A 14,473-nucleotide genomic window follows, 5' to 3' on the forward strand; every position below is an offset into this window, starting at 1 on the left:
ATGTTTCCACAAAATTTTCTCCCTTCATATATTTCATATAATTTTTTTTAAAGTTATATATATTAATGAGTACTCACTCACAATTATTTACTCTTTGGACACCACATTTGCAGAATTCATAGCACTAAGAATCCGTGGCCAAAATAAAGGCGACCGTGGACTTTTCCCTGCTTGATGTTCATATATTCCCATGCTTAATATTTACCATAAAAATTATAAAATCACAGCACTTTAATATATATTATATATATACGCGCATATCCTCAAGCAATCCTAGCCGTCTATCTCGAAACATTTCCAAACTGACGACTCTCCCAAACGCGTTATCAAGATCTCCCAGTCAACAAAAATCCAGCCACGTTTCACCACCTTACTGGATGTGCATACATAGTTTTACCACGATATTTTAATTTTCTCTTTTGACCCGATTACCACGATATTTTAATTTTCTCTTTTGACCCAATAAATTAACCAGGTTATTTTTGAAAGGCATAGGATATTTCAAAAATATTCTCTTTTGTATACCGCGTGTCCGAACGCTAACAATTATGTTTTTAAACTGTGTTTGGAAAGCAAAACTGCTTTCTAGAAAGAAAGAAAGATCCGTTCAGAGCTTTTACGGTAAATCTAAGTCTACGGTAGGTGACAGAAATCTTTGATCTACCGAAACTGACGAAAATCACATTTCTGAGCTCTTTTGCGATTGAAACCTCGACCAATATTAATATATACAGTTAGTATATGTTACAGTCTCATATGCACATATATCATGTTATACTGTATATACATATTATAATGGCCGTGGTTGGGGGAATGCCATTGCAGTAGCCCTGCCCAGAGCTTGCAAGGCCGTCTAAATTAAGCTTTTTGCCTTTCTGCTTTCTTGAATGCCATGAGAGAAGCAGAGCATTTTACTTCAAATTTTCACTTTTACTATTCATTACAAGCACGGCAGTTTACTTCCAAAATTTTGACAGAAAAAGCAAAGTTTGTCTGGTTTTGTGGACTGGACAACAAATGTTCCTGCTTTTATTGATTGCGATAAAGACAAAGGATAAAGAAAGAAGAAAGCGCAGAATCAATAATTCACTGATGAAACAAAATATTCACAGAATTACCTTTTCGGCAACGCCAGCCTCCAGCCTCCAACCTCTCACAATTCCCCGCGAAAGCAGATCAAGAAAACCATAGCGAATCTCGCCTCATGAAAATTATTACCAAATCCAAATGTAATTTCCGCGATTATCCTGCTCAGACCTGCCCTGTAGCTCACTCTGTGTCTCGAACCCGCGATCTAAATTGAGCTTTTTGCGTTACTGCTTTCTTGAATGCCATAGAAGAAGCAGGACATTTTACTTCAAACTTCCACTTGTACTGTTCATTTCAAGCACAGCAGTTCACTTCAGACAATTTGACAGAAAAAGCAAAGTTTGTTTGGTTTGTGGACTGGACAACAAATCTGCCTACTTTTAGTAAAATTACAATTAAGGCGAAGGATAAAGAAAAAGAGTAACTGAATAAGAAGAAAGCACAGAATTAAGAATTCACTGATGAAACAAAATATTCACAGAATTACCTTTTCGGCATCGCCAGTCTCCAACCTCTCACAATTCCCCGCGAAAGCAGATCAAGAAAACCATAGCAAATCTCGCCTCATGAAAATTATTACCAAATCCTTGTGTAATATCCTGTTCAGACCTGCCCTGTAGCCCATTCTGTGTCTCGAACCCGCGATCTAAATTGATCTTTTTGCATTACTGCTTTCTTGAATGCCATGTAAGAAGCAGGACATTTTACTTCAATCTTCCACTTGTACTGTTCATTTCAAGCACAGCAGTTTACTTCACACAATTTGACAGGAAAAGCAAAGTTTGTTTGCTTTTGTGGACTGGACAATAAATCTTCGTACTTTTATTAATTGCAATAAAGGCGATGGATAAAGAAAGGAGTAACTGAAGATGAAGATAGCACGGAATCAACAATTCACTTACCTTTTCAGCATCGCCAGCCTCCAACCTCTCACAATTATGACAAAGATCAAGAAAACCAAAGCAAATCTCGCCTGTATGAAAATTACTACCAAATCCCTGTGTAATTTCCGCGATTATCCTGCTCAGACCTGCCCTGTAGCCCACTCTGTGTCTCGAACCCGCGATCTGAATTGATCTTTTTGCGTTACTGCTTTCTTGAATGTCATGTGAGAAGCAGGGCATTTTACTTCAAACTTCCACTTGTACTGTTCATTTCAAGCACAGAAGTTTACTTCAGACAATTTGACAGAAAAAGCAAAGTTTGTTTGGTTGTGGACTGGACAACAAATCTTCCTATTTTTATTAATTGCAATAAAGGCGAAGAATAAAGAAAGGAGCGACTGAAATAAGAAGAATGCACAGAATCAAGAATTCACTCACCTTTTCAGCATCGCTAGCTTCCAACCTCTCACAATTATGAAGAAGATCAAGAAAACCAAAGCAAATCTCGCCTCATAAAAATTACTACCAGATCCCTGTGTAATTTCCACGATTATCATGCTCAGACCTGCCCTGTAATCCTCTCTGTGTTTCGAACCCGCTATCTTCGGCACACATTCCATAATCTCCTCTTAAATTTTCCGACAGCACCTGCGCTGAAATTCCTTTTCAAAACACTGCCGCATGGCCTCCAGAAACTCCACCGCCATGTTTAGCAGATTCTTTTCTAAATTCGATGCAGCGCTAAAAAACCGCGCCATTGCCGCTGCATCTACCTAAGAAATAGTAACACCTAACAGAAGAGCCAGATCTAAACTACCCTAGCAGAGGGCATCCGATTAAAATCCAGCTAATTTTCGCGCCAGCAAATCTGCCATTCTGCAAAATTATGTCTCAAATCGTCCACCATATTTGGCGGCAGTCTTTCAATTACAGTAAGGCTGGATTTTGGGTGGGTTCTCGGCAGTCACGTCTATTGGAAAACCCCCACCTGCGCACATAGATTGCTTTTTGAATGGAAGTTTTTGGTATCTTATTATATTGGAAAGTGGACCCTTAGAAATATCTCTCTTTTTCACTTTCTACTATAAGTAATATTTTAAATGTCCTGATATTTTAGGTACAAAATATTTGTTTTTATTGTATTTTTTAATTATCATTCTAATTTAGTTTCAAACTCAAGTATACGTGTGCCAACATCTTTTATCATGGCTATTTAAGTAGAGGAAAAACGCATGAGTACCTTTAGGTTTTTTCTACAATAAATGACGTAAATCTAAAAATATTTAAAACAATAAATATAATTAATTCAAATCAATAAAGGTTGAAAGTATAAGTTAATTAAATACATAATTGTTTAGTTGTTTTCAATGATGTGATATTTTGTTTTTAATGTTACTTTTGTGACTAATGATTTTGAAATTTGGAATTTAAAATTTAAAAATAAATTTAAGATTAAGTATCTATAACAAACCTTTTTTTTATTATTATTTTGATGTGGGTACAATTATATCATATAGTTTGTCTTAAGTTAATTTGTGTCATGCATATGTGGTTTGGTTTGTTATTGATATGAATTATAAAATTTTGAATGTTATGTATTTTGACTTACATCCAAGAGTTGTTTGTGTTGATAAACAAAATAGGAATTTTTATACCAGGCAAGAAGTTGATGACATTAAGTTTTATTAATAAGTGAAGCTTTTGAAGAATTGATGGACACATTTTGCAAACATGTCAAGCAATGCAATATGTAGATGTCTACACATAAAAAAAAAACTTTTGATAGCTATGCAATTGAATATTCTTTCAATTGATTTGTGATTGTTGTTTCTATGATTTTTTATGCTTTTCTTATTAACTATAGGAATATATATAAATTAACATGTCTCTAGTCACCGAACTTGAGGTATTTAGTGTGGGGGTCAATGGGACAATGACTATCTTCCATTTTAAGGAATTTATGTACACATTTTGCAAACATCTCAAGCAATGCAATGTGTAGATGTCTAGACATTGAAAAAAAAAAAAACATTTGATAGCTATGCAATTGAAGATTCTTTCAATTGATCTTGTGATTGTTGTTTCTATGTTTTTTTATGCTTTGCTTATGAACTATAGGAATATAACATTGTAGGCACCTAAAATTGTCCTCTTTAATTAAATAAATATTTTTATTTATTTAATTATTTTATCCTAAGTCTTCTATTAATTAAATAAATTCTTATTTATTTAATTAATTCATTTAACTTTTTCTAGCCCTTTCCTCATTTAAATAAATATTTTTATTTATTTAAATTACCTTTTTCTAAATTAAATAAATATTTTATTTATTTAATTGGTCTCACTTCCTCTATTAATTAAATAAATCTTTATTTATTTAATTTATTTATTATCTTTTTCTCTTCATGACACATGTCATTTATCTCTTAATTTTCCTCTACCTTCCCCCTTCATTATTTTATTATTTTGTATACCTACCATTTAATCCTATCCGACCATTTATTTCTTTTACCTCTTAATCTTATCCCTTTGTTTTCTAAAGCATCTTCTATATAAGAGGATACTTTCATCATTATCAACCCTAATCAGTACTTTATACAATCAAGCCTTATTGCAATCAAGTGAATTCACAACCATAGTCTGTTCTTTGTTGAGCTCTTGTGCACATACAAAATCTGAGAGAAAATATATCAAACAAGATCAATGCAGATTAAAACCCAAGGCTTGTGAATGGCATTATTGCTTAATTTGTTGATTTCCATGTTCTTAGGTATCTTCATTGGTGTATGGTGAATGTTTTATTATAGAACTAGGGTTTTTTGTGGTTGGATCTTTGTGGTTTTGCAATAGTTTATCATCATCATTTTTCACCATATACAAGCGTGTCTCTAGTCACCTAACTTGAGGTATTTAGTGTGGGTGTCAATGGGACAATGACTATCTTGCATAAAAAGATTGGATCGAGAGTGAGATATTTAAATTTGATTTAGGCGGACCAAGCCACACAAATTAGTTTGACACATATATTTGGTGAAACTATATACAACCTATTATAGGCTAATGTAGGAGACAAAAAGAAGTCAATCAATATTGATTGAGGTGATGGATATTAATATTTAGTAAGTGGGTTTTGAAAATGAAAATCCATGAGTAAAGATTTAAATTCTAATGATGACTGAAACCTAAAATAACCTTTATTGTGTAAATAGCAATAATTGATCCCCTTTAACAAGGTCATGCTATTATTCAAATTCTTTAAGCCCATCTTATAAGTCCTTAAAGATCTCCTCATTTATTTTGTCTTTACTTATTTCTCTTATAATTGGTTTTATGGTCTTTTCATTTCTGTGAAATTATTGTTGTCCCACAACTATTGGTTCTAAATAAGTGTGCAACAATCGCATGATCATCGTAATAGTTGGATGATACCTATAACTTGGTTTCAAGATTGCTAGTTGCTAAAAAGTGATGGATTTATATGATTTCAATGTAGAAAAAATTGCGAAGCTAAAATCCATGTCTTAAATGTCATTATTTTTTAATGCTATTTCTCAATCCTTAGGCACCCTTAGCCCTTCATCTACCATCTTATTATCTTATAAATGTTATCATTTTGCTCATTTTTTGTGCATGAAAAAATAGAGGAAGAAATCCTAAACCATATGACTCTATAGACAACCTTTGTTTCTTGATTTCTCACCATTGTTATTCAATTTCATCTTCATTTCACACTTGCTCATCTTTAGGAACTTTTTCAATAGAATATTTTCTCTAGAATTGGAGAAAGGGTTCAATTTGAGGACCATATTTTTGTCACCTATCTCCACCTCTACATCACTCCACTCTAGGTTTGGATTTTCCAATTTGTTTAGCAAGTAGTTTAGATTAAATTTTATTTAAATTTTCATATCAGTTTTTTAAAATTCTCATTTTATGTAAGTAAAAAATGAATGTTTTCTTACATCTTAGTTATATTCATCACAAAATCTAAATATTGGAAAGACAAAAATCTAACATTTAATCACATATATAGTATTTTATTTTATCACTTTTACTTTGAATGTAAATTTATGTCAAGTAAATTTGGAAATAAAAAAGCATCTAGATAATTAGAATGCACTTCCACACACATTCACACACCTAAGCAAAATTCAAATTATTTCCCTACTCCATAGTAAACTACTGTACCACAAGCATAAATGAATCTAGAGAGTGGATTGTAAGAGTTGTTTTTTCCTTCTACCCTTTCCCTCCAATCATAATCAGCTAATTAAATACTCATAGTGAATAGGTTAGAGGAGGCCAATAGGTTCCTAGAAACCATGTTGAGTGAAAGCATAGAAAACCATAATTGACTCTTCCTCTTAACTATACATTATAAAAACAATTTCTACCCATACACTAGTGTCTTTTGGCCTTTCTTGTGAATTATTATGGCTTGAACTAAAAAAAAATTCATGTTTACTTTTTGATAAAAATTAGAGAGTCTACATGGTTTATGTGCCAAGCAACTCTAATTGAGAGCTATGTTACTGTTTTTATGGGAGGTATTCAATTTGGTGTACAAAAAGTGTATTGTATACACTTTTATCCCTTACATTTTCCCTAAATTTGATGTGCATGCATGTGAATCTACACAAGTCATGTATGCCAAAGTAAAATATATAGTAAAATACATAGACAGGCATGCTAAGATACCTCATTGAATCTTGACTAACACTTCAATCTATTTTTGTGTTTGTAATTTAACTATGGTATCCTTTTCTACTTAAAAATAAATCATTATCTTACATACCTAAAACATCATTAGTGTACAAAAATGTATAAGCATTCATCATTTTATTAGTACAAACATGAAGTGAAATGTGTAAATTATTGTAGTGATTGTGATGATGTATAGGATATTGTACTTTCCCCATCATTAAATTTTAGTTCTTAATATTAAATTAAACATTTTCCTTAATTTCTCTAAATAAATTTGTAACAAAAGATGAGATAAATATGGGAAAATAGATAATAATACACAAAAAAATCCACAAACTTAATTTTATTAATTTTATAATGTAAATGCATAAATGATGTCTAATACATTGATTTAACTTTTACAACAAAATCCATAAATCTACTACAAACTACACCAAATTGGATGAAACACGCAATGCTTAGATCACCCAAAACTATTTGAAACATACACAAAATCCTCTAAAATTGCACCAAATGAGATATGGCATTTGCGAAGAGTATAAAATAAAAATAAAAATTAATAATAATAACAACTGATGCTCTGCAAAAAGGATTAGAAAATATGTTTGATGGCAACACGCACAAGAGCACAAGAAACAAACGTTAGTGTTAGCAACAAAAGATTATCCTAAACAGGCATATCAAGAGAGATATTAAGCATGAAATAGAAAGCATATAAACATAGAATAAAATAGCTAATCAAGATGCTCATAGTTTCTCCTCCCTTGTTCCTCTCCTCTCCAAGTCCCAAATGAGTGTAGCTCTCAGCTTTTAGCACTAGCCATGGATGCCATATGGAGATTCAAGATGGTTGAATATGATAAGCAAATGCTATGCAAGTGTAGATAGTGATGCTATGAGAAAGCTCTATGCTAATGCCAGTATAACAACAATACTCTAATGCTTCTCTTTTTTTGCTTGAGGAGAAGGGTTCTATTTATAGAAGAAATGGGGAAATGAAGGGTTAAGATTGAATGATTTAATCAAGGGCCAAGTTTGAAAGTTGGGGATCCATGTGCACAATTGGCACCAATAAAATGGTGACAAGTGTCAACATAGGATTGGGTTGAGAGAAGAGGTTGGAGGCATTAAAGGCCTGAGAAGACCTCATGGTTATCTAGAGGCTAAGGGTCAAGTCCAAATTAAGATTACCCACTGGATTAAGAGTTAATCCAAGGATAAACCTTTGTGCAAATGTTTAAGAGATAATCATGGTCAAAGCATTAATGGCCTGATGAGACCTTTGGGTTGGGTAGAGGTTGAGTCAAAACAAATGTTTTAACCATGTGGGAGGGTTTGAGGTAACCATTAATGGTTATTGGAGACTTTGGGGATTAAGTGGTTGAAGGTTGAAAGCCTTCAATGGTTATCAAAGACTTTGAGCCATTTAGTGGTTGAAGGTTGAAAGCCTTTAATGGTTATCAAAGACTTTGAGGGTTTGAGAAGTGACTTCCCTTTTGCTTAGGAATGTGACAAAGTTTAGAGAAGGGGTTAGGTTATTTAGAAGTGATTAGAAAATTCTAGAAGGGGTTTAGGCATGCAAGTGGATTTTGTAGGAAAATGCAAGTGGGAGAAATTTTGGTATTTTCAATTAAAATAAAATCATTTATTTCAATTAAATGGTGTAATTTGCATTTGGATAAATATTCAAATAAATATTAATTTATTAAATGAGAAAAATGAAGATAAAGCATTAAAATGCTTGAAGACTTTGAGGGAAACCATTAAAGGCTTGAAGACTTTAAGGAAAACCATTAAAGTCTTAAGAAGACTATAGAAGGAAGCCATCAAGTTTGAAGACTTTAAAGCCATCAAGTTTGAATACTTTAAGGGAAACCATTAAAGGTTTCAAGTGGGTGAGGATAAATAGGATTTTAAATAAATAATTTATTTAAAATAGTTGTGCAACTTGCTTTTGTAGGAAAATACAAGTGGGTGGGGGATAAAGGTGATTTAAATAAATGATTTATTTAAAATTGTTGTGCAACTTGCATTTGTAGGAAAATACAAGTGGGTGGAGGATAAAGGTGATTTAAATAAATGTTAATTTATTTAAATGTGAGAGGTGGGATTTGGGGGAATTTAAATAAATATTAATTTATTTAAATGTGAGAGAAGATTTAATTAAACAAATATGATTTATTTATTTAATTAATGGTCTGAATTTGGTTAAGTGAATTAAATCAAATAAATTGAATAATTTATTTAATTAATAGGAGAAGAGGGTTAAGATGAATTAATTAAATATTAATTTAATTAATTATTAATTGATGGTTAAATAATCAAATTAATACTAAGTATTCATTTAATTAAGTGGACAGATTTATGTGACTGCAACAACAACATTAAACACTTTTGGAATCACCAAAACCACAATTGGGACAACCTACAAGCAAACTACCAAAAATTGTTGTATCCTCCTTAAACCTCCAATTCCAATGCAACCACTAGATGGAATTTACTTTTATGAACAAATGGTTTTCATCCTTTGAACCACCTAAAACTCATGGGTTTTTGTCTACAAACTCAAATCTTCGATGAGTTTTTGTCCACTAAATAAAGCACAAGCATAAGGTTCTATGAGAGAAAATTGATACATGCAATAGTTTCCAAATGATTAACTTCCAATTTTTATATGCAAGAGGTAAAAAATGTCAAATGTGGATGCCATGCGTTGGAATATTTTCCAATGTGGATTCCATATTTAGGATATGGCAATTGTCATGTGTCATAATATTTCTTACAACTTGTTATAGATGTTAGTTTAAAATTAGAAAATAACTCCCACTATTTACTCCTTGATTTATCATGCCCCACCTATGTTGGCACCACTAAAAAATTAATAAATTTAATATTTATTTATTTAAAGGACGAAAATTACACTAGGATGATAAAAATATTAAATAAATAATATTTCTCAATGTGTCTCGTTACCATCAACTTACTATTTCTAGGGGGTGGGAACTTACTATTTTTAGTGAGTGATATTTTTGGAAAAAAGGGACATGTCGAGTAGTGGGGTTAGAACCATTGTGCTCCCCACAAAATATAGACTGGTATAAGGTGTAAAAGAGATTATAATGCATAAGGAAACCATAAGTTAGAACCAATTAGAACCAGTGTGCCCCCCTCAACTTAACCAAGCATGATCACCTTGTAAAAGATAGTGTCAGTAGAGTAAAAATGAATAATACAATCATATATTTTTTCAAGTTGGAACTAATATGCCCCTTATGATATCATTGTTGATGTACATGAATTAGGATACATAGAGTAATCATGGAGTAAATTTTGATGTCCTACATGACATAAGAAAGCATAACACCATGTAAGATTGATAATATTTTGATAGGGATTGTATGGCCCCTCAAATTAAGTGTGAGAGTTTATCATCTACTTCATTTAAGGTGATTAGAAAGGATATAATAATGTAATGACTATAAATCATATTGTAGTGGCCCTTGATATGATTTATATGATTTTGTTTTTTGATTGGTAAGAGATCAAGTTGTTAACGCTTTTGGTTTGAGCTATAAACCAATGAGGCCACATTTTTTAGGGACCTCATCCTTAGAGATGTTTTTTCCATTATGTGTGCATGGCATGTCCACTTTATCACTCAGATGTTGCATGGGCATGGCAGCTCACCCTTATATGTCCTCTGCCTCACACAAGAAAAACCATATCTCTCTATCACCACGTGCAAGTGCCACCTTATCTCTCCATCGCCTACATGCAGGTATCTCCTCTCTCCACAGTACTACCAATGGCTCCTTCCATGTCAACAACTCCTTATCTATCTATTGTGCTAGGCATCCCTTATCACTCCATTTCGCTTGGCATCACTTTATCTCTCTAACAAGCGCATTATCCCTTATCACTCCATTGCACCAACCTTCTCCTCCTCTCACCCTTTTCTCTCTATCACATGCCTGCATGATATCCCCGATCGCAATTTCCTTATCACTCTAACATGCATCTCCTCATCGCTCCACCAAACTCCTTATCACTCCAATCTGACTCCTTCACTTGCCTTCTTATGTCCTCTATCACAACAACATAATGCCTCCCTACCACCTAGCCACATCGAGGGAATTGCTAGGCATCCTATCCACCATGGTAGTCAATTTGGACACCATCCGCTTTGCAACGACCACTCCCACCTCGCCTTTCAAGCATTGTACTTCCTCCTACAGGATGAGAGGCATGAGTTTCGAACTCATGATTGCCCTATCAACAAGGCTCGTGACTTACTGTCATGCTACAATTTTATCCTTGATTTATATGATTAAATTATTATAGATCATGTAGCAAGGACATATATGGTTTAGTCCAATACAAAAACAATCATAAATTCACATGTCAAATGTTAGTATAAGAATAATGTAAATAATATCATGTAAAATATTATAAAATATGAATATTTTATAATATTTAATGTAAGATATGCTCATTTAAGAACGTCATAAATGATATATTATAATATATTATCACGCAAGTATAATATAATAAATCTTGTAAAAATATTATTATATAGATATAATGATAAGATATCATATAAAAATAACAAAATAAAATATAATTTTTATTTTCTTAACAAAATAAATGAAGAATAAAAATTTATCCAACTAGAAAGCCAAACATCATGATGAATAATACAATTATGGAGTTTTTAAAGTTAGATAGTATGGGCCCCATTATGTTAATGTTGATGTATATGAATTATGGAGCGTAGGGTAATCACGAAGTAAAATTCATCATGCCCTATATGAAAATGCAAGCATAACATCATGTGAGATTGAGAATGTTTTGATAAAGATTGTATGACCCCTCAAATTAAGTGTGAGATGTTATCATCTACTTGATTTAAGGTGATTAGAAAGGATATAATAATGTAATGATTACGCATTATATTGTAGTGGCCCTTGATATGATTTAATTATTGTAGATCATGTGATAAGAGCAAATTTTGTTTAGTCCAATATAAGATCAATCATAAATTCATATGCCAAATATAATAAAAAACTATATAAATATTATAAAATAAGAATAGTTTAATTTTTATTTATATAAAATATGTTCATGAATAATGTATTACAATATATCATATCACAAAAATATAATATAATAAATATTATACAAATAATATTACATAAATATAATGAAAAGATACCATATAAAAATAACCATATGTAATTGAAATTTTTATGGTCTTAATAAAATAAGTTAAAAGAATAAAAATTTCTCCAAATAGAAAGTCGAACACAATGTTGTGAGATGACAATATCTAGGGTACCATATGTGAAAGGATAAAGGGTCAAGAAATTATAAAATGGTAGGTAAGAATGGAAAGTGCATAAATATAATAAAAGGGAATATAGATTGAAGGTGAAAGATAAAGTTAAACAAAGGCCCCACCCGTGCATCTATTCAATGAAACTAAGTATACGGAGCATTAATGAGGATTAAGGCATCTGCATCGTCACTTGTAGAAGAATTTGAAAGTAACTAATGCTAATGCTTTATGTGGCCCGCTCGCCCTCCATTTAAATACACACAACTTATACACTGTTTAAGCATTCCTGCCTGAATTCAACTTATTTAACCTTATCCATGTAAACGTGAATTGCCTCAATTCAATCGCATTTCAAAGCATGGCCATTTATTTAAATTTTACATGATTGGAATCGAAAATTTGTTAATTGTGACAAGTGCAAGACAAGCAGAGAAGCAGCCGAAGAAGAAGAAATATGTGGCGCAAATTTTGAAATCCAGTGATAAAGCAAATATACACTTACCTTTTCGGCATCGCAGCCTGAAATCTGGTGGATTTCCTCACCAAAGCGCTCCAGAAAATCGTATAAAACCTCGCTTATTGTAAATTTCAAACCCTGTATAATTTCCACAATTATTCTGCTCGCTTCTGCCCTGAAAGTCTCTCCGTGTTTCAAAATTGCGACCTTTATGAACATATTTTGATAATTTTTTCCTAAAATTCTTCAACAGCGTCTGCACTGAAATTCCTGAGCCAAAAGTTTTCCTCAACAGAAATCCGCACCTCCTGCAGAGACATTTACTTAAATTTTACAGGAAAACGGAAATTTGTTGATTCTGATAAAGGCAGGACGATAACCGAAGAAGAAGAAGAATATGGCGCAAAATTTAAAAACAAGTGTTCAAGCAAACAAATACTTACCTTTTCGGCATAGTCAGGCTGAAATCTGGTGCAATTCCTCACCAAAGCGCTCCAGAAAATCATATAAAACCTCGGTTGATATAAATTTTTACGAAACTCTGTATAATTTCCACAATTATTTTGCTCACTTCTGCCCTCAAAGTCTCTCCGTGTTTCACTAGAATTGCGATCTTTATCACAGACTTGACAATTTCTTCCTAAAATCCCCCGGCAGTGTCTGTGCTGAAATTCCTGTACCAACAGTCTTCCTCAACAGAAATCCGCACCTTCTGCAGAGACTTCACCAGCTTATTTAGTAGATCCTTCTCCATAATTCACTTAAAGCGAAATCTGTTTCATCTGGTGAATAGAGGAATGAGAGATGAACAAGAACTCGTGCTAGGTATTATTACTTGGCCCTTATTACTTTCATGGGGGTTCCATTATTGAAAGCTTTGGTCATTTCCGTTTTGGACTTGGAAGTCACGTCTTTTGCAACGTCTCACAACAACTTGGATTGACAGTTTTGACCAGAAACAATTTGCACCGTACATATGAAAATGACACTTTGGAATAGTTTTTAAAGTAAATATTTTTTATGGTTTTTTTTAATTGGGTGGAAGGTGTTTCTTATTTGAAATGAACATTCTATTTTTTAAAATCAATGGTCAATAACTACCGAGAGGGCTGCAAGACGATCCAACAAATCTCCACCATTAAACTTGTTGTCACATCATCGTTCAAGGCTTTTGACAACATCATCGGAGGCTCCAACAAATCTCCACCATTAAACTTGTTGTCACATCATCGTTCAAGGCTTTTGACAACATCATCGGAGGCACTATTTTTGGCAGCACGTCGGATGGAGGACTGTCTTCATTTAACCGTTGTCTTTTAACATTTATAGGTGAGGCTAAGTCGCGGGTGATCTGACATGCTCCTGCACAGAAATAAGCCTTGTTCCACTGCCCCCTCACCGATGAGATCCAATTCTCTTGGCAGAAACAAAGCGATTATATTCTCTATCTTAGCGTAGAAAAGCAAAACTCTGCAAATGCTCAACAGTCTAATCCCCACAAACCTCTGTTCAGACCTTAACCTTTGGAGGGGTGTTTGAAACCCCTATTCTGGCGCAGGCAGGAGAATGTAAAGAGCAGCTGAATGGGGCTTTACATCTGCCCATTGCATTTTCTTGAAAGTCTCAAAAGCCTTTTCAACAAATCAATTGGCGCATATCCTGCAATCATGGCATTCTGTTAGACCACATTTCTTCAAACATCCCATTAGACAGTTCACATTCCTGGTCTATGCTTCCACATTTTGCATACATGTCAACCAGGGTTGTGCAACGACAACATCTGACAAAATTCTTTTGCCATTTATGCTTTGATGGAAGTCCATACCTTGTTCCAAATCTCCCATGCAGCAAGGTAAGCTGGGCACTCCTAAAAATGGTGGAATTTGGCTTTACACATGACAATCCCATTTGCTTCAAAGTTTCGAAAGCTAACACTTCTACAATCCCTCCTCACCTCGGCATGTGTGCAATCACTTGGTTTATAATAAATTATATAACATAATA

At 33.1% G+C, this 14,473-nt stretch overlaps 1 long non-coding RNA gene across 6 annotated transcripts in view; it reads right to left on the reverse strand.

Moving 5' to 3' along the window:
• The window catches only part of LOC131032446 (uncharacterized), a 111,071-nt gene extending 97,734 nt beyond the window's left edge, over positions 1–13,337 (reverse strand). For 3 of the 6 annotated variants that reach the window (XR_009103457.2, XR_009103450.2, XR_009103452.2), the window contains exons 1-6: positions 12,913–13,336; positions 12,515–12,777; positions 2,412–2,961; positions 1,992–2,236; positions 1,577–1,815; positions 1,119–1,374 (exon numbers count right to left, since the gene is read on the reverse strand). This is a non-coding gene — a long non-coding RNA (uncharacterized LOC131032446). Of the gene's footprint in view, positions 1–1,118; positions 1,401–1,576; positions 1,816–1,991; positions 2,237–2,411; positions 2,962–12,514; positions 12,778–12,912 lie in introns of all 6 variants that reach the window. The other 3 variants (XR_009103455.2, XR_009103456.2, XR_009103451.2) reach the window with 2 other exon arrangements.
• Between the last annotated feature and the right edge of the window lie 1,136 nt (positions 13,338–14,473).

Source organism: Cryptomeria japonica, chromosome 3, assembly GCF_030272615.1.
Source record: "Cryptomeria japonica chromosome 3, Sugi_1.0, whole genome shotgun sequence".
NCBI classification, from domain to species: domain Eukaryota; kingdom Viridiplantae; phylum Streptophyta; class Pinopsida; order Cupressales; family Cupressaceae; genus Cryptomeria; species Cryptomeria japonica.